This window comes from Prionailurus bengalensis, chromosome B1, assembly GCF_016509475.1.
Source record: "Prionailurus bengalensis isolate Pbe53 chromosome B1, Fcat_Pben_1.1_paternal_pri, whole genome shotgun sequence".
NCBI lineage: Eukaryota > Metazoa > Chordata > Mammalia > Carnivora > Felidae > Prionailurus > Prionailurus bengalensis.
Genome location: NC_057344.1, coordinates 84,542,243 through 84,561,832, shown reverse-complemented (window position 1 = coordinate 84,561,832; position 19,590 = coordinate 84,542,243). Strand labels below are relative to the sequence as shown.

Sequence of the window (19,590 nt, the reverse complement as noted above, 5' to 3'; positions counted from 1 at the left end):
CAGTTGGGAAGGTGAGGACTGTTTACACTACATTTTGATTTGTTACTCAGTGAACAAAACTTGGGAGTTGAAGGACCTTGATTTGTATCTCAAGCCAGGTTCTCTAGGAAGCAGAGACTGAGATCAAGCAATCCTAGGTCAGCAAAAGGGAGGTGAGAAGAGAAGTGCTGTAGGAGAAACAGAAAGTAGACATAAGGTGGGAGGTTACTGAGTTGGGCAGAACTTCACGAGAAAACATGGCTGGTTACTTGGTCATGTGAAACAGCTCTAGATAAGTCATATGGAACCAACGCACCTTGGAAAACTTTGTTAAATGGAAAAAGCAACATTTATATGCCAGTTCCTTACCACCTTCTATAGTATTTCATTGGTAAAGATTCATCCTATGAGACATTAACTCCTCTGCACTTCTGCTTGTGTCTTCTGGGTGGCCACTGGGGAAGCAATATCCCAGTGGAGATAGAACTGTCCTGGATCTAGTCATAGGTACCTGAACCATTCTGGATATAGATACCATTGGGGGCATGCTAACACCTGGTCTTCACCCTGAGGGAGGCTGATATAGCTGGTGGTGTTAGGAAATAAGGTGACAATGGTGGCAGCATCTGGAGCCCTCCATTGGGCAAACAGTCAAAACTTGAGGACAAGTTAAGGTTGGCCCATTATAGAAAAGTACATCAACTGGGCCCAGGACAGGCCACCCCTTGTAGAACTTGCACTTCCATCACTCCCTGACATCCTTGTGGCATATAAAACATCATCCCTCATATCTTCCCTAAGAGGGAAGTTCACGTATAATCCTTTGAAGTGATGACCAGATGCAATTCCCCAAAATGGAGTAATGAGCCAAGCTATAATATGAAATATTCCAGCGATCCTTGGGGCCTTAGTTGACATTCATCACCAATCTCTACCGCTCATTCTAGATTTTCCTCACATTCCTTTGGCACTTCAGCTGGTCTGGGGTGCTGCCTTGTGAGGTGATCCAGACATTATTCCCAAGTGATTAGGCCCTTAGTTTCTTTGCTTTTAAGGAATCTTAATTACTGTAATCTCCCATTCACCTCTGGGCATGGAGCACATCTAAGTGCCAGGCATATTTCTCTTCACTCAGATTATGAAGCAGCAGCCCTATTTCCTCACAATGATAAGTATCCCTTGCCATCTTTGCTGGTCCATTGTAGTAGTAAGAAATGCATGATAATCAGACCACATGTGAACCACACATAGGTTTCAGATAAGTGGGACTCTTTATGGCTTACTGACAGAACTGCCCCTACCCATGCCTCAAGAACTAGGATTCTAATTGGCAAAGTCTAAGGTGGTAGGGAAAAGAAGCACAACTCCACTAGTGGGCATCGTGACTGATTGTAATAAGGGCTCCCCCTTTTTCCGAGAGCTGAGTATTCTACCTGTGGTAGACATCCTCTATCAGCTGTTGGTTTAGCATACAAACTTCATCCTGGAGACCAGTACTCCAATCCTAAGGTTTTGTTCCCCTAAAATGGGGCCTTAGCTGAGCCTCTCATGGTTAATAATGTTCCACTACTGTATTAGATTTGTGGCTTTGGGGTGGTAGGGCATGCAGTAATTTCAAGCTCACTGTTGCACCTCCTTTGTTATAGCAAGTATCCTTTGGTAGAAACAATGTTATGTGGGACATCATACCATTGGTCCAGGCATTCTGAAAGCTGTCAGATGTGGGTAATGGCAGTGGCACTGTGAATAGTAAAGGCATACACACATCCAAACTTTGTTTCACCTACTTAGGACAAATTGCCCTCCTCTCCAAGTTGAAAGAGATCTGACGTAATTGGCCTGCCACTAAGTAGTTGATGGGTCTTCCCTAGGAATGGCACTCTCTTAGCATTCACTATCAGTTATATATTAGTGCTTGGTTAAGCACAAGACAAAAAGTCTCAATGATACGTGCATCATAAATAAAACTCAAAAAAGCAAAATTATTGACATGCATAGATGATAAAGGTCTTTTTGTGTATGTATATGTTTTATGTTACTGATTTCCCCCATTGTCATTTTACCAACATATGTTACAGGTGGAACATATGTGTATATGCCACTTTACACCTGTCCTTCTGTCATGATTATTAGCATGTCTTTATTTTCAAAATATCTTGTTAGGCTGTCCAAGTTACAGGAAACCAAAGTTAATATAACTTTTTTCATTTTCTATTGTGATTATTAGCACATCCTTATTCTCAAAATATCCTGTTAGACTGTCCAAGTTACGGGATACCAGAATAAATCTAACTTTTTTGATATAGTTTTAAAAAATAACTATAAACTCACAGAATGTTACAGTTGGAAGGAAGTTCAGAGAATAATGTGAAACCTCTTGTTTCACAGATGGAAGCATCTCAGTGAAACAGCTTGTTTGTCTCTGAGTCACTAGAATACCGAGTCTTTTAGACTATAATCCCCGTTTCCACTCTTTTCCTCAGCCCATGTAATTCCCTGGTGTAAACACACACATACACACAAAATTAAACTAAAAAACAAACAAACAAAAAAACCAGAGTGCCTTATTTATTAAAGGTACTTAATGAACATAAGGTGAGTAAATGGGGTTTGGAAGGAGTGGGGCTATTGACTTCTAGAACTACATTTGTAATTTTTCATGTACTTTTTTGTTTTAATTTTCATGTACTTTTCAAGTGAACTTTGAACAAAGGGTAAGTTATAGTTTGGTATTGTTATATCTGGACCTTTTAGTTAGAATGGTACAGCTACTAGGTATGCAGTGCATGGTAACTGATATTCCCTAAAATATGTTCAAGTGTGTACTGGTGTCCAATATTACAAGACCCATAGACAAAGTCTTTGCATGTCTCTACATTTATCTGGGTAGCAATCTTGGCATTAATGTTTCAGTTAAATAGTTACACATCTTCACTCTGCCTTTGGTGTGAATGGCAAAAGAGATGAGCTGTGTAAATGCATTTTTAATCCATAGAAAAATATTTTTAAAAATACTCCTTCCCCATCTATAAACATTCTCATTTATTCACAGCAACAGCAGCATCTACTTTTAAAAGCTGTCTCCTTCAACTGCTACTTTACAACAATAACGGCAAAAATGTCTTTCTGGAAAATCCACTGCCCTCCTAAACACATACAATCTTTTATGAATTCATTACTTTGCTATCACTAGAACTCTACGTTTTAAAAAAATCTTCTAAGAGATAGGCTAGGACTCTCCTAGAGTCCAAGAAGTAGCCAAAAAAAAAAAAAAAGATGTTGAAAGAAAAAACTGAATATTCAAACACTAATAAGCTTAGGCCTCATACACATTAAACATTTTTTTTGGCATTTACTGCCATCCATTCCCTTTTACGTTGCTACCTGCAAAAATAAAAGGTAAACCAGATAAAATAAATCTCAAAGGAGACAGATGATCGCTAAGGCTTACTTGAAAAATATCTTTACACTCTGGATCTTGGCATTCCAACTGTAAAAGTGTGATATTCTTGATACTTGATGAAATATTCATGCCAATCTCTGGAAATAACCTCATGGTACACTGTTTGTCTACGTGGCTTCTTTTGTCCTACCTTGTTTAAATATTTCAAAAATATAGGCTTTACCTCTTCAGCAAAATCACAAGTTTCAGGAGGTCGTTCTGATCCTCTGAACCTTCCACAAAGGAACACACTACTAAGCATATAATATACTTGAAACACCAGACTATTAAATAGTGTAAGGAGAAAAATGAGATTAAAAACAAACAACTCTATGAAGAATGAAGGGAAATCACTGAACACAAAATCAGTTCCAGGGAAACCTGAAGAAAAATAGCCAAACCTGTTTTAAAGTTTTTACATATAATTCATAAAACATTGGAAGGAATATTAAATAGATGGATAGTTTTTAAACTTCTTTCCCTACACCCTGTGGCTCAGGGACAGGGGAGGGTGTTGACGAAAGAGAAGTCAAGTACATGAACAGGCATCAGGACCTTTTCCTTATTCCAGCCAATCACCAGCTCCAAGTGAATTTTTTTGATTAATACTGAAATTGCATGTACAGATCTTTTTTTAAAATTTTATTTAGTTTTGAGAGAAACAGAAACAGCATGAGCAGGGGAGGGGCAGAGAGAGAGAATCCCAAGTAGGATAGGCACTGTCAGCACGGAGCCTGATGTGGGGCTCAAACTCACTTGAAACCATGAGATCGTGACCTGAGTCAAAACCAAGAGTCGGACACTTAATCGACTGAGCCACCCAGGTGCCCCCCCCCATGTATAGTTCTGTATGAAAAAAATAAGTTTTTCCTGCTAAAAAAAAATAAAATTAGGCTTAATATCACCAAAATAGAACATAGTTAAAAGAAGAGAATGTTTATCTTCTATTTACAACATAGTTTTAAAGCCTACTGATGATGTATTCAAGGAGAAATTCCAACAGCGGGAGTATTTGCTCTAAGTCTGTGAGTGTGGCATACTTGCCTTATTTATCTTTGTGTCCTACCACAGTCCTTAGTTTGTGGGAAGTGTTGAGCCTGATGACTGACTGAATGAAAGGTTTGCTTACAGACTGTTGTTCTTCAATCTTCCTGAAATTTGAGATCAAGTCAGAATATAAACTAACCTAAAAGTAGAATGTTGAGCTCTGTCCCAGTTAAAATGAATAAATGCAATAGATAAAATGAGACACTGTTGAGTCCTCTAACCTTGTATGATCTAGGTCTGCAACTCTGGATTGGTCATGTCTTCTTTAGGGATAGAGAAAGACCTGAAAATGTATCTTCATATGGCATTCCTTACTGTGATGGTTAATTTTATGTGTCAACTTGGCTGAATCACAAGGTATCCAGATATTTAGTTAAATGCTACGGTAGGTGTTTCTGGGTGAGATAAACATTTGAATTGGTATACTGAGCAAAGTACCTTGTCCTCACTAATTTTGGTAGGCCTCACCAAGCAGTTGAAGGGGTTTAGAGCAACAGGTTGACCCCTCCCTGAGTAAGAATTTCTCTTGACTGGCTGACTTTGAACTAGGACATTTGCTTTTTCTTGCCTTTGCACTCAAATTGAAACAGTGGCTTTTCCTGGGCTTCAAGCTCACTGGCCTTTGGATTAGAACTGTATCATAGACTCTCCTGGGTCTCCAGTTTGTGGACTTACCCTGAAGATGTTAAGATTTGCCAGCCACCATAACTGTGTGAGCCATTCCTTATAATAAATCTGTCTGTCTCTGTTTCTTTCTACACACACACACACACACACACACACACACACAAGGTATTGATTCTGCTTCTCTGGAGAACCCTCACTAACACACTAACTATACAGGGATTCCATTACAAACATTTCCCTCTGTTTGGGGCAAAATGTTGGGGAAATGGGGTGGGATGGAAAAATCTAGAGTGTAGTTCAGGACATTTCATGATCTATCTCTCTTGCTGTATTTTAATTTTTTTTTTCAACGTTTATTTATTTTTGGGACAGAGAGAGACAGAGCATGAATGGGGGAGGGGCAGAGAGAGAGGGAGATACAGAATCAGAAACAGGCTCCAGGCTCTGAGCCATCAGCCCAGAGCCTGACGCGGGGCTCGAACTCCCGGACCGCGAGATCGTGACCTGGCTGAAGTCGGACGCTTAACCGACTGCGCCACCCAGGCGCCCCCCTCTTGCTGTATTTTATAGATACTCTTGATTAATCTTCAACAAAGAAGAAAAGAATTCAATGGGAAAAAGACAGTCTTTTCAACAAATGGGGTTGGACAGCTATATGCAAGAGAATGAAATTGGACCACTTTCTTACAACATAAACAAAAATAATCTCAAAATGGGTTAAGGACCTATATGTGAGACATGAAAATCCTAGAAGAGAGCACAGGTAGTAATTTCTCTGACATTGGCCACAGCAACATCTTTCTAGACTTCTTCAAAAGAAAAATGACTATAGAGTTGCTTAGCTCGTCTAAGGGACATGCACAAGAAATCTCTCTAGTGCTGAAGTCACTGCTCCACATGTGAGAACCTCTTTTACTAGGACTGTGAACCCAGAATAATAAAATTTTAAAACCTGAGTATGTAAATTCAAAAATTCCTGAAATTATGAAAAGTAATCATTGTAAGAAAGAGTAACTGAGAATAATAGTTAATTCATTTATAAGAATGTAGGAGGACCAAATAGCCTGATAAAAATTCATATACCAAAGGCCCAGTAAAAAAAGGCATTAAAATGTTATTTGAAATTGTTATTACCTCAGTAAATAGAAATATTTCCCCACAATGAGCTGCACAGTACCATTTTGTACAATAAAAATAGCTATACAATTTAACCAGAGCCTTCTGGTAGTTATCATACTCTAAAACTATACGCAGGCATACACGGGTACAAAGTGTAATAGCCAGGTTGCTTTCATTCATTGAGCAAAGTTAGACCTTAAATCAAACCTAAAAGAATCATAACAGAATTTACCCATTAGGGAAAAAAAATTAAACACTAAACAGTCAATGAAGAATAGATGACATAAATGACTCGGGGGTGGCTTCAATTTCATAAAGTGGTTGGGTGACACCATAAAGCTGAACAAAGTTCAACTAGATGTCAAGTTTCACAATATTTTTCACAGTATGTTCAACCCACAATTCAAACCGTCTGTGCTTGAACCCATGTGGGGATAAAAATTGCAGCCATAAATCACAGGCTTTGAAAAAAAGTGCATTAAAAAAATGACAACGTGGTTAATGTTGCAGTCCGTGAGTCACTATTTCACTGAAAAATGATGGGATATTCTGAATAGTCACTCCTTCTGATTTTAACCTGACATTAAAATAAGCAGCCGTTGTACTGTATATTCAAGAAGGTTTCAAGTTATGTACAAAGACTAAACACTGGAACACAGTAACTGCAGGGTTTAGTTGTAATCACTGTAGCAGTTTGAACTGATGAATAGCCAGATTCCATCATTTAGTTTTATGTAACTGTTAGAAAACAATGAGGGATAAAAATAAGCATGTCTTATTCTACCTTAAAAGTCTATTTGCTGTTCCTGATCAAGGTGATTTGGTGTTTATTTACTTCTTCTTCTTCTTTCTTTCTTTCTTTCTTTTTTTTTTTTTTTTTTTACTGTTTACTAATTTTTGAGAGAGACAGAGACAGAGCGCGAGTGGGGGAGGACAGAGAGAGAGGGAGACACAGAATCCTAAGCAAGCTCCAGGCTCTGAGCTGTCAGAACAGAGCCAGATGCGGGGCTGAAACCCACGAACGTGAGATCATGACCTGAGCTAAGGCCAGTCACTTAACTGACTGAGCCACCCAGGCGGCCTGGTGTTTATTTACTTTTAAGTAACATCTTATTTACACTTTGAAGTTTGTTTTCAAGTTATCAAAGATGGATGCTATATATATATATATATATACATATATATATATATATATATTTTTTTTTTTTTTTAATATCTTAAAGCTCAGTGTTCCACTGGTGTTTAAAATGTGGCATATAATGTGAAGTCTGTCTGAAATCCACATATATTAAATGCATGTCTTTTCATTCTGGGTATCCATGAAAACTATGAACTGTACCTGAAAGTTCAGGGGGCAAAGCAAAAAAGTGTGCTGGCACTCTCAGCACCTTTCCATTACTCGTGCTCGTAAGCTTAGAAATTGAAACCATTTCAGGCTGTTTTTCCTTCCCTTTCCATCCCTAAACCTGGAGTGCCAGACACCTCCTAGTCAAGTTTCATAATTAGATGCCATTCAAGTGGCTCCACAAGATGCTTGGCAGTGAGTCTCTTTGGTGAGCACTGTAAGGCATTCCAAGTAACCAAAAATACTTCTGTATAGAATGTATCTCTTCTTTATTTTCAAAACAAACCTTGGACACAATCGTTCCAGAGCCAGCTGGACTAAGCACAATTAAAACTTCAGGTCGACTCAGCACATTTCAAGTGCTTATTAGTCACATAGTTATCATCTTCAAGTAGAGAACATTTCTAACATCATGAAAAGTTCTATTGAATGACATCGCTTTAGACAAATGAGAAGAATAGAATTGAGTGAAGTGATTTATTGAATGCCATATTGCTAGTAAGTGGCAGAATCAAGACTTGTGCCCAGGTTTTGTGACTATAAATCTTGCTCTCTTTATTTTTTTAATTTTTTTAATGTTTGTTTATTTTTGGAGAGAGAGAGAAAGAGTATGAGTGGGGGAGGGACAGAGAGAGAGGGAGACACAGAATCTGAAGCAGGCTCCAGGTTCCACACTATCAGCACAGAGCCCGACAAGGGGCTCCAACTCACAAACCGTGAGATCATGACCTGAGCCAAAGTCAGATGCCTAGCCCTTATTCTCTTTTTTATTTTAATTCCTGGTGAGTTTGGTTTCTTCCTGAATAGGAAGACTGAAATCTCTCACTTGAGGGACTCACCTGAATGCAACTTCTATTCAGCTCAACAGAGGGCTCACTCAAATATTTTGCTGAAGTGTTCACTTGCCAGCCAGCCTTGGCTACCATAATTCCCAAGTATGTCAACAACAGAACAAAATTCTTATTTATTTTCTATTAATTTAAAAAATACGCTGTGTATATTATGGTTATTTATGTCAGGCAATGTAATAAGAAGTTAACAAATATTCATTCATTCAATATGCATAACAGCCCCTTGAAATAGGTATTATTATTATCTTCATTTTACAAATGAGGAAAATTAAACTTAGAGAAGTAATTTACCCAAGGTCACCCAGATAGTGAGTGGCAGAACCATGATTAACCCAGGAGATATGTCTTTGGTGTCCATGTTTTAAACTAGTATACTAGATGGATTCTCCATTAGAAACAGTGTACAATATGGGTGGCTCAGTCATTTAAGCATCCGACTCTTGACTTCGGCTCAGGTGATGATCTCACGGTTTGTGAGTTGGAGCCCCACATCTGTGCTGACAGCACGGAGCCTGCTTGGGATTCTGCCTCCCTTTCTCTTTGCCCCTCCGCTGCTTGCTCTCTCTCTCTCAAAATAAAATAAAAAGAAATTAAAAAAAAGAAACTTTATACAATCTCATTCCCACTAGAAATCACTGCACAGAACATGTATCTTGATACTACAACTTGGAAAAACAGAATAAGAAAACCTTTTATCTTTTACCTGCAAATGTAAAGTAGAAAGCTTGATGTCACCCTTCTCATTCTCCACACTAAATTCTAACAGGCAGGAAGAAAGAGTTTTATACTGTAGTCCTTCTTTAGATGCCACTGTTGTTTATTCTACATCTGTGTTGTCCAGTAAAACTGTGTGTGATAATAGGAATGTTCGGTAGCTGTGCTATTTAATATGATGGCTATTTAGTCATATGTGACTATTGAGCATTTGAAAGGTGACTAAGGTAACTACAAAATGGAATCTTAAATTTCATTTAATTTTAATAAATTTTAACTTAAGTTTAAATAGCCATATGGGGCAAATGGCTACTATATTGGATAGCACAGACCCAGATGGCCCAGCTGAGAACCTGTCAGGACTCCTTTCTTTCTTCTAAGCCGCACGCTCACCTACTATCAGCGACATATACCAATCTATTCAGTCATGCAGGCCAGAATGCTTGAGTCATCCTGAGTACTTTACCTCCAGATATAATCCGTCAGGAAGTTCTGTTGATTTTAGCTGCTTAAAAATGCACAGAAGTATGTATACTTCTCCATTTCTCCCACTACCACCCTGGTCTAAGCCACTATAATTATCAGCCTAGGCAACAACAATATCACCTACATTGTTTTATCCCTCTACATTTGCCTCCCTTTTTCTTAAATTTATTTGAGAGAGAGAGAGAGAGCAAGAGAGCACAAGCTAGCGCAAGCAGGGAAGGAGCAGAGGGAGAAAGACAGAAAGAATCCAAAGTCAGCGCAGAGCCCAATGCAGTGAGATCATGACCCAAGCCCAAAAGGAGAGTCAGACGCTCAACCAGCTGAGCCACCCAGGTGCCCCTCCTCCCTTTTTCTAAATGCAACCATATCATTCCCTGATAACAGTTTCACTTGTTCTTAGGAAAAATATTGCATTACTGAGGGCTTATTATATGCTAGATATTATGCTAGATTTTAGAAATAACACAAGAAAATTGACAAGTTCTTCCTTTTCTGTGGCCTAGAAGTCCCCAATTAATTTGCAGCCTGATTCTCATTCCAAAATCACTGTTTCAGCTCCAAACACACCAGCTTTGTGGCTGAAGACATGCCCAGCCTGCTTTTCTGCCCACTGGAAATTTGTGGTAACGCATAATGCACATACCTATGAGATGTGCCAGGTTAGTAGTAAGCTAGAGGAGGTTAAAATAAATTATAGACTCAGTTGTGTGTCTGAAGCACTATAGCATTCAGCTAAGATCAACAACAGCAATAGGTTTGCTATATGAAGTGTCTACTGTGTATGTGATTCTTTACATGGATGGTAAGAGTGGTTTCCACATACTAAAGGTCTATGAATGCATGTAGCAGGCCATGTCACATAGCTATTATATGTCACGTAGCTAATTGTGCCATGTCACATAGCTATTAAGTAGAGTTTGGGAAAGCCAGCTTTCAAACCCAGAGCTGTACTTACACACACACACACACACACACACACACACACACCTCAAAACAAAACCCTAGAGTCTCCTGATTGCTCATTTAATTACTACAGTAGCCTTATAAGACAAGTGATAATGTTATTACCTACAAAAATGTAGAAATTGAAAGATTAAGTAATTTTCTATAATCATAAGCATTTATTGAGTGGCAGAGGTTTTTGAACTAAGGTCCATAGTAATTCCAATTCTGTGTTTTTACCATTACAGCACACTTTCCCCTGCTCATTCCATTTTAAATAATCTTGGCACAATAGGGAAAAAAAAACCTCTAAATGAGTTTTGCCATATTTGCTCCTGTGCAGATATCGTAATATTCAAACAGCAAAATAAAACACATATTTCTATCGCCAGCTTGACAATACTAAGTGCTCTACAGGACCTCTCATTAAATGATAGCAAGAATCCATAACAATGAACTTAATGGCACACAGCATCTGCCCTGGATCCTGGGAGGCAGGAGGGCAAATGCACTTTCCATGATAAATAACACACCACATAGTATTCCAACTGAGCATCAACACTGCATGAAGAAAAATGAACAGAAGAAATAACACTAATTGGATATGAATCACCAGTGGAGTCCTCATGTAATATTTTTTATTCCTCATTTTTGGATCTTTAGGACTAAAGATTTTTCTCAGAGTGAGCAAGCAAGAGAGACAGAAAAAAAAAGTACCACGAGAAACAAAGTGGAAGAGAACATTATAAAACATCTACGAGATTCATCAGTTTGAGGTCTACTTGATATATATGAGATTTAAACAGAATGACTGGCTCCCTATCACTTTTACCACTGATCAGTGTTTTTTTAAGGTCAGTAAAGATTTTCAGTGTGCCTTTATTTTATTCAAGAATGCAAATGTTGATAGACCTCTCAAAAGGCATGTGGTTCAGCCATACCAGATTAAATAAGGCATGGGATGAGGCTGGAGAAGTAAGTAGACACAAGGTCCTGCTTGCCTTGTAGGCCATGTAAAGGCGAAGCCTGTCTGGTGATTAATAAATCTTGAAACAAAGTACATAAATTATATTTTAGAATGTTAGACCATGTCAAATGCACAGGCTGGGTCACTATGTTGTATAATCCTACCGTGTGTCTTTTTGTATCATGAGGATGTTTTTGAACAAGAATTTACCTGAATATATTCTACTTTTAGTTTATAATTCTTAATACATAATCTTAACACTTTAAAAAAAAGGCACTTCTGTAGTATTATCATCTTGAAATAAAATGAACTTTTATATGAGATTCATAAAATGCATTAAGATAAGGTAGAAAGTGAGAAATATTTTCTGCATTTGTCTCAAACTAGATATAATGCTTAGGAAACCAATTTAACAGCATATGATAATATTTAAGTAAGCATGTAGAACATGTCTCTAAAACATCTATCTCTGTGCAACAGCTAGGCTTTCAGCCTGGAATTTCAAAATATCTTACCAAAAAACCTTTTTCATATATAAGAATACACTATGTTCAAGAAATAGATTTAAGATATAGATATATGTCTACTTAGATACACTTATAGTTATATAATAATATAATAATAATAATGTAGCTATAATATGGCTATATTAATATCTATAATAGTAGAGGTATAGAATACAGAGCACTTGACATATACAGTGTTAAAAAATTGTTTAACTTTATTGATATAAAATATTTTATCACTATAAATTTAGTATATGTACAATATTTAGAAACACTAATATATAAGACAAAGCGTGTACATTATCCCTAAGAGGTAGTAATAAAACTTGAAAGTTTGTATGTCCCAAACACTATCACATTTTTGCCTACTAAAGTACTTTGGTTCATATTTTTTATATTTTATTTATAAGATTGTTTCTCTGCATCATACATATAATATTTATATTTTATGTAAAACCTAAGAAAGCCTTAAAGTTCATTGATATAAAATATTCTTATCTTTTCCTCTAAACTCCCAATGTACATGCCAGAAAGTTTCTCTTTCCCCATCCATGAGATCAAAAGACAAAAATGAATGACATAAATCAAACTAATTTTTCCCCTGGGGAGTTTTATGGACCATAGGGTTTATGTTCACTGAAATATTTCATTTATTTAAAACTTGTTATACCAAACTAGGTTTTCATATATTTTATAGTGTAGAAATGTACACTTAGTTTTTAATATAAAGCCAAACACTATATGGCCATAGAACCTCCCGTCCAAATGGTTGTGTATGCACACCATGATTTATATATTTGTAGCTGTCATGAAGCTTCAGCTCTACAAACACCAGCATTTTATCTAGTAACTAACATATTTCAGTGTAGACTGAGCACAGCAAACCTTTAAAGTAGGACAAAATCCAAAGAAAACACTCAACATAAACAAAATATGTGGCAACACTAGAACAAACTATAAAAATTTTATAGGTGGTAGTTTGGCAAGACCTACATGACTTGTTTGTGTGCAAGCCAAGCTGAAGGACAGTAAAACTTAAAGCATTATAAATACAGGCAAAGATGCACATAAACACACACACACACACACACACACACACACACACACACGCTTTCACGCTTTCTACATATTTAGAATCTCTGAGTTTTCTTTAACATGTCATTCTTCTTTTCTTTTCCATTATATTTCTTTTCCATAATAAATAAGCCAGTTGCCATTTCCCCTTATCCTTCAGGCATGCTAGATCAAATAACTGGTCTGTTTTTTAACACTAACCCTGTATGTATCATGATTATGAAGTAATTCAGTAAACTTCTCAAAAGCAAGGTGTTACAGTGAGTACTTTGTAAGCAGAACCTCCCCCTTCCCTTCCCAACACATAATTGTAGTATGGGTCTCAAGAGATTAAATATCAAGGCTGTCTCAAGAAAACTCATACTGGAAATCTGAATTTTATAATATTTTCAATAAGATGTGACCCATGGATTTTAAGAAGATAAAGCCACAGGCAGAAAAGCCATTAGTAGACTGTTGCACTATCACAGGCAATACATGATGGTGGTTGGGATTAGAGCAGGTGGAGTGAACATGTACAAAAATGAATAAATGAGTTTTTTATGTTGTACACTTGAAATTAATATAATGTTATATATCAAATGTCTCAAAAAAGAGAAAAATAAACAAAACAGAAAAAAACAACAGCACATAGTTCATGCAAAAGGCTGTTTCAAAAAAAGAAAGAAGATAATAAGGACAAAACTAGAAATAACTAAGACAACAGGAAGACTAGAATTGATAAGTCCACAAGAATTCTCTTTCAAAAAATCAATAAAAATAAAGTATATCAATCTTTACAATAAGCATACAGAAGTTTTTTATACATGAAAAACTAAAATAGTGTTTTGTATGCATAAAAGAAGATTTTAGCAGGCCATATTCTTGAATATTAAGAGCAAAGATTCCAAATATTCAGTTCTTTTAAAAGTAATTTTGTTGTTGTCACTGTTTAATTTTCTTAATTACTTTGGTGTTGACAATGGAGAAACATGGAAACTAGCAAGTATAATAAGGAGGTAAGAGAAATGGAACATTGAAAAAGTGATATTGAAAATACTAAGTTTTTAGAAATGTAGCTAATTTGGCATTTCATTTTATAAATGTAATCTAATAAGTCCCAGATAATTAAAATTTATTTCTTTTAAAGTTTTTAATTTAATTATTTTGAGAGAGACAGAGACAGTACAAGTTGGGGAGGGGCAGACAGAGGGGAAGAGAGAGAGAATCCCAAGCAGGTTCTGGGCTGCCATCGCAGGGTCAAACGCAGGGCTCAAAACCCATGGAGCCATGGGTTCATGACGTGAGCCAAAACCAAGAGCTTAACTGACTGAGCCACCCAAGCACCCCACCAGATAATTAAAATTTTATATGTAAAACAATTAAACAAAAATGTTGAAAGTATTAATATTGAACTGAACTCAAAATAAAAGGAAACTTTCGAAGTACCCCAAAAGGCCACAGAGAGTCCATGACATTTCAGTGGTTTCCTGTCAGCCCATGATAGAAACCACTAGGCATCCAAGACACTGCAAGGAATCAAGAATCCTTTTGTCACAGTTGCCATGAAAACAGGGTAAGCCCATCCTCATTTACCTACATATTTTCTTGAGGTAGGGAAGGGGGAAAACTTAAATTCTAAATGGTAATTTTCCAAAACAAAACAATAACAAAAACAAAAACAAAACAGTCATCCACAATTTTTAGACCAAGTCTGAGGGAGAACTAAATTTTGAATAGACTTCAATGTTTGAATGTAAACTGTTTAAATTAAAAGAAATCAAGATATGGTTAGCTGGCAAGTCTATTCTTTAATTGTAAGAGTTTATGTATTTGCTTTCTATCGCTTTGTAGAAAATTACTATTCTAAAACCATCATCCAGAGATAACCATTTTTATTATCTTCATATACATGTAACTAACGCTTTAGTATGTTTCTAGTCTATTTTTCCTTCTAGTTATTTATATATCAATAAAAATTAAGATGCAATAATTTTCACTATTTAGTGTCCTACACTTTTATTTAACATATAGTAGAATCACAGATTTATTCATAATACAACTCAGATGTGCAAGGAAAATTAACCATGATACCAGAGCATGATGGTCATAGGTACCATAATTCTGCTTCCCACAATAAGACTTATGAAAATGAGAGTAGATATAAAAAATAAAGACACAATATCCCTTCTTGGTGGTCGATTTAGAGGAAATTTACTGGGTTTTTTTTGGCCATTTTCTAGAGTGTGTATATATCATTTTTTATGGAAAAAATCCAATATAATATAATATAATGTTCCCAGGACAGATATCCAAGGATGCAAATGAAGTGCTTTGTACTGTTTAGAAGTACTAAAAGATAACAGCACTATGCCACCCGCAGTCTTCATCAAAGAAAGTAAGACAGTTCATCTAAGTTGTGAGGTTTAGGAGGAAGGTTGAGGTGAGTAAAGTACTTTCTGGGATCTGAGTAAGACTGGGGTTAAAAGAAGCTGAGAAAAGAACTTCAGAGTAAAGCTCTGTCCAGGCTGGAGATTCCATCCAACCAAGAGAAATGTTAGAAGTTCTTTTTGCAGGACAAGGCCCACTCTCAGATTCTTAATTTATTATATTATGTTATATCATATACATTTTATAATGTAATATAATTATATATTATATCAATTCATAGTATACTATAAATATGTCTTTTTTCAATGTTTATTCATTTTTGAGAGAGACAGATCATGAGTAGGGGAGGGGAGAGAGAAAGGGTGACACAGAATCCAAAGTAGACTCCAGCCTCTAAGTTGTCTGCACAGAGCCCAACATGGAGCTCAAACCCACGAACCATGAGATCATGACCTGAGCCAAAGTTGGATGCTCAACTGACTGAGCCACCCAGATGTCCCAAAATAATTCTTAATTAAATTAATTTCTCAGTTGGATGCATATGTCTTCAAGTAAATTTTTTAAGAAAGTTTTGTGAGCGGCATTTTTTGAGCTCCTGCATATTTATGTCACTTCCATTGCCTTCATTCATAAAATATTCATAACCTTGCCCTATACAATAAAGTGGGGCCATAGCCTTTTCCTCTCAAAAATCAGTAGATGCTATTCTATTGGCTTCTGCAGAGAAGTGTAAGGTTAGCCTGATTTTAGCATGTAAACAACAACAACAACAAAAAAAAAACACCAAAGCTGCATAACTTTTTACTGTTTTCTTTCAAACTTTTGCATGAGTTGTTCCTCCCTAAGAGCACTTCAAATTATTTGATAGTGCCCAACCCTGTGCCTTGTATATCTAACATCTTTTCTCCCATCATTCTGAACTTTTTCACCCTCATTCAGTATTTGAGGAGAACTTATCATATTTGTCTTCCACATTACTGATACAATTTCTCAGTGTCAAATCTGTTTTCTCTGGCTCTCTGGATTTCAGTTGGTTGCTGCATTTTAAAATTTCATTATTCCTTCCATTATCTGTTTCTTTACAGCATCTTCCCTAAAGGATAATAATTCTTTTCTTATGGGTTTCTGATTCTGCTTCCTAATAACCATACCTTCTTACACTCTACTGAGATGGCTAGTCAGTTTTCCTATATTTTTCCTTATCTCCCTTTTGTGTCTTCACAAAAGTGTGATTTTTTCCCTCTTATTCTTTATAAAATGTTAAAGATTCATTGTTGAATTTTTGAAAACTAATTATGGGAGATTTACACAGAAAAGTTGGTGGAGAAAGCAGAAGATATATGAAACAGGTTGGTCTTTACAGTGTCTAGCCAATTTTCAGATCTATCAGGTATTTATATAATTGAGTTCTATAGGATTGAAATTGGATTTTCTTCTCTGAAAAATTCCCAGTGTATACCGATGACAGTTCCTAGTTTTGTTCCTAGCAACGCAACTTCATATTTGGATTCACTGTTCCTTTGTGTCCACCAAAACTGTCCCCAGGCCTATCTATGTGTTTGGATTTTTTTTTTCTGTAAGTGCAAAGGAAAAAGAGACAGGAAGAGAAGAGAACAGGTAAATGGACAACACTTTGGTGTGCTAAAAAGTAATAAAACCAATTACAGAGGTTATGTGTACTAAACTTTAATGGCTTAATGGCTGCTTTCTCCTTACTCCCTACCCATTATTTCCCCCTGGGATTTACTGTCTGTGAATGGATAGACAGAGAGATATTAACTGGAGTGAAGAAAAGATAGGGGTTAAAGATAGCACTGTGGAAGATTCACAAGTAGTAGACATGCAGAAGGTCAGCTGATCAACCTTTAAGGGGTCTCTAAACTGATGACAAAAGACAGACTGGAACAATAGTAGGGGTCTTTTCATTTTCTTTCCTACTATGTTGTAGTATTTTTAGATAAACAGCATTAGTGGTCCATCAACTAAGATGCTAAACCTTAAAACATTAGCCTAATAATTAGTCATCATGTTATAAACAGTATATTGCATAATAATAATGTATTATTTTTAAAATTTTAATATTGTGGTGTGCTAATCAATTTCCATGTTTTGTGAAAGGTCATAATTTTCTATTTTTTGTGTCTTTATAGATTATTTTTTTAAATTTTAATTCCAGTGTAGTTAACATACAGTGTTCTACTAATTTTAGGCGTACAATATAGTACTTCAACAACTCCATGCATTACTCAGTGCTCATCACAATAAGTGTACTCTTAATCACCTGACCTTTATCACCCATCACCAATCCCTCCTTTCTGGTAACCATCTGTTGGTTCTCTATATTTAAGAGTTTGTTTTTCACTTTGTCTTTTTGTTTTCTTTGTCCATTTGATTTGTTTCTTAAACTACACATATGAGTGAAATCATACAGTATTTGTCTTCTGCTGACTGGTTTATTTCACTTTGCATTATATTTTCTAGATCCATCCATGTTGTTGCAAATGACAAGGTTTTATTCTTGTTTATGGCTGAATAATATTCTGAGATATATATATATATATATATATATATATATATATATATACATACACATGCATATATATATATATAAAACCTACTAATGGTCATTTAGATTGCTTCCATAATTTGGCTATTGTAAATAATACTGCAATAAACATAGGCATGCATGTATTCCTTTGAATTAGTTGTTTTGTATTCTTTGGGTAAGTGCCCACTAATGGGACTACTGGATTATGGGGACCTCAGAAGAAGAAGAGAGATTAAAAAAAAAAGGCAGAAAAATTTTGAAGAACTAATAGCTGAAAGCTTCCTGAATTTGGGGAAGGAAACAGAAACCCAGACCCAGGAGGCACAGAGATCCCACAGCAAAATTTACCCAAGGAGGTCCTCACCAAGACACATATTAATTAAAATGGCAAAAATCAGTGATAAAGAAAGAATTTTAAAAGCATCCAGAATAGTTACATATAAAGGAAACCTCATAAGACTATCAGCAGATTTTTCAACAGAAACCTTACAGGCCAGAAGGTACTGACTGGCATCATACAGATATTTTAGTGGGAATTTAGGAATGGCTAACTTAGATGGAGTTTTCAGGGGCCATTTTTAGGGAAAAGCCTAATTCTACTTTTCTTTAAATCTGCCACCTCTGGCAACTCCTCTTCTCAGCTGAAATAAAGGTGCTATGACCTCTAACTCATGCTTGTTTATGGAGTCCTTCCTTATTCTATAATCCCTGTGAGGAACAGTTATTCTCTATAAAACTTCCATATGAAATGTGATCTTTACATAACACTAGTGGGAATAATTCTTAGTGTTCAATAATCTAGAATACAACAATGCTGAGGATGAGAATTCTTTTATGACTTTGAAGATCCAAACTCTATAAACTTGTTTATCCTTCCTAGGAATTTGTTGTGTTCATTACATATTCTTAGTACTAGCTATAGATAAGGATGATATTGAATAATTTGGCTTACATTAATTCATTCTTGCCGCTGGCTCTTATAAGTAGTCTGCTTAGTTTCCTGAACATGTTACAGCTTCTCTTGACCCAAGTCAATACCTGTTGTCTGATTTTTGTGGTCTGATTATCTTCACTCTCCTACTCTCAAATATATATCTCCTTGTCCCTCTTTCAATCTTTATTTCCCTGAGTCCAGGTTGTTTCCTTACAACCCAATTTCCTATCTGATTTTCTCTAAAATCTTGGCTCTGTGTTTTTTCTTTTACTTATTCCTCACATAGAAATATAGCATCTGTGTGGTCATTCCTATTCTAAAATATACTGTCAATATTGCCAGCTTTGACCTGCTTTGTCCATTGTTTGCTCACTGTTTTAGATCAAGATGATATCCTTGGGAACTGTAGAATCTACCAAAAGGGTACCTACTATCAAGTAACTTGGTGTATTAATGTGAACATAGGCCAGAAATCCAAATTTTAGACATTTCCACACTTAGGTATGTATTTCAGCAATTACAAGTGTTACAAAAGTATCTGCTAATTTTCTGAAATGTAGGCCCTTAACAGTGCTTAGTATAATGTAGAATTCAGCATTTTTAAAGTCACTAGAGGTTTATAAGGCAGAAAAACAAATT

The 19,590-nt window shown here is 36.1% G+C and overlaps 1 protein-coding gene across 1 annotated transcript in view; it reads right to left on the bottom strand.

The window, feature by feature from the left end:
* Nucleotides 1-19,590, bottom strand: part of INPP4B (inositol polyphosphate-4-phosphatase type II B) — a 399,964-nt gene that overhangs the window by 174,056 nt on the left and 206,318 nt on the right.